The sequence below is a fragment of the Elephantulus edwardii genome, unplaced genomic scaffold (genome assembly GCF_000299155.1).
Source record: "Elephantulus edwardii isolate Elephantulus edwardi_28Jun2011 unplaced genomic scaffold, EleEdw1.0 scaffold00362, whole genome shotgun sequence".
In the NCBI taxonomy this organism is placed as follows: Eukaryota; Metazoa; Chordata; class Mammalia; order Macroscelidea; family Macroscelididae; genus Elephantulus; species Elephantulus edwardii.
The window spans coordinates 97425-99604 of record NW_006400112.1 but is presented as its reverse complement, the minus strand read 5'-3'; the positions used below and the strand labels follow the sequence as shown (position 1 = coordinate 99604).

The 2180-nt window shown below is 60.6% G+C and overlaps 1 pseudogene; it reads left to right on the top strand.

Moving 5' to 3' along the window:
• The first annotated feature begins 666 nt into the window (after positions 1-666).
• The window catches only part of LOC102871348, a 54016-nt pseudogene continuing 52502 nt past the window's right edge, over positions 667-2180 (top strand).

The following is a 2180-nucleotide window of genomic DNA, read 5'->3' as shown; positions in this document are numbered from 1 at the left end:
CACATCCCTGCAGCTCTGACCCATGACCCCCATCTTCAGGTACTGCATTGCTCCCCCGCACCCCGACCCAGCTCGCGCCCCTACCCCACCACATCTGAACTTTGAGACTGGCAAAGGGCTGTGCGCAGATGCAGTGAATGGTGGGAGAGGACTTGAATCGGGACACATCCCTGCAGTTCTGACCCATGACCCCCGTGTTCCGGTACTGTATTGCTCCCCCCCCGACCCGGCTCACGCCCTTATCCCGCCAGCTATGAACGTTGGGACTGGCCAAGGGCTGTGCGCAGATGCAGTGAACGTTGGGAGCGGACTTGAATCGGGACACATCCCTGCTGCTCTGACCCATGACCTCCATCTTCAGGTACTGCATGCTCCCGCCCCCACCCGACCCGGCTCATGCCCCTACCCAACCAGCTCTGAACTTTGGTACTGGCCAAGGGCTGTGCGCAGATGCAGTGAACGGTGGGAGAGGACTTGAATCGGGACACATCCCTGCAGCTCTGAATCATGACCCCCACTTTCAGGTACTGCATTGCTCCCGCCCGGACCCGGCTCACGCCCCTGCTCCGCCAGCTCTGAACTTTGGGACTGGCCAAGGGCTGTGCACAGATTCAGTGAATGGTGGGGGAGGACATGAATCGGGACACATCCATGCAGCCCTGACCCATGACCCCCATCTTCAGGTACTGCATTGCTCCCCCCCAACACGGCTCACGCCCCTACAAGGCCAGCTATGAACGTTGGGTCTGGCCAAGGGCTGTGTGCAAACGCAGTGACCTGTGGGAGCGGACTTGAATCAGGACACATCCCTGTGGCTCTGACTCATGACCCCCATCTTCAGGTACTGCATTGCTCACCCCGACCCCGACCCGGCTCGCGCCCCTACCCCGCCAAATCTGAACTGTGGGAATGGCCAAGGGCTCTGCGCAGATGCACTGAACGGTGGTAGAGGACTTGAATCGGGACACATCCCTGCAGCTGTGACCCATGACCCCCATCTTCAGGTACTGCATTGCTCGCCCGCCACCCGGCTCACGCCCCTGCCGCGACACCCCTGAATGTTGGTACTGGCCAAGGGCTGTGCGCGGATGCAGTGAACGGTGGGAGAGGACTTGAATCGGGACACATCCCTGTAACTCTGACACATGACCCCCATCTTCAGGTAGTGCATTGCTCCCCCCAGACCCGGATCACGCCCCTACCCTGCCAGCGCTAATCGTTGGGACTGGCCAAGGGCTGTGCACAGATGCAGTGAACGGTGTGAGAGGACTTGAATCGGGACACATCCCTGCAGCTCTGAATCATGACCCCCATTTTCAGGTACTGCATTGCTCCCGCCCGGACCCAGCTCACGCCCCTACTCCGCCACCTCTGAACTTTGGGACTGGCCAAGGGCTGTGCACAGATTCAGTGAACGGTGGGGGAGGACTTGAATCGGGACACATCCATGCAGCCCTGACCCATGACCCCCATCTTCAGGTACTGCATTGCTCCCCCCCGCCCGACCCGGCTCAGGCCCCTACCCCGCCAGCTCTGAACTTTGGGGCTGGCCAAGGGCTGTGCGCAGATGCAGTGAACGGTGGGAGAGGACTTGAATCGGGACACATCCCTGCAGCTCTGACCCATGACCCCAATCTTCAGGTACTGCATTGCTCACCCCTGACCCAGCTCACGCCCCTACCGCGCCAGCCCTGAACTTTGGGACTGGCCAAGGGCTGTGCGCAGATGCAGTGAACAGTGGGAGAGGACTTGAATCGGGACACATCCCTGCAGCTCTGACCCATGACCCCCACCTTCAGGTACTGCATTGCTCCCCCCTGACCCGGCTCACGCCCCACCAAGGCTAGCTCTGAACGTTGGGACTGGCAAAGGGCTGTGCGCAGATGCAATGAACTGTTCGAGCGGACTTGAATATGGACAAATCCCTGTAGCTCTGACCCATGACCCCCATCTTCAGGTACTGCATTTCTCCCCCCGACCCCGACCCGGCTCGCGCACCTACCCCGCCACCTCTGAACGTTGGTACTGGCCAATGGCTGTGCGCAGATTCAGTGAACGGTGGGAGAGGACTTGAATCGGGACACATCCATGCAGCTCTGACCCATGACCCTCATCTTCAGGTACTGCTTTGCTCCCCCCCAAACCGACCCGGCTCGCGCCCCTACCCCGCCAGCTCTGAA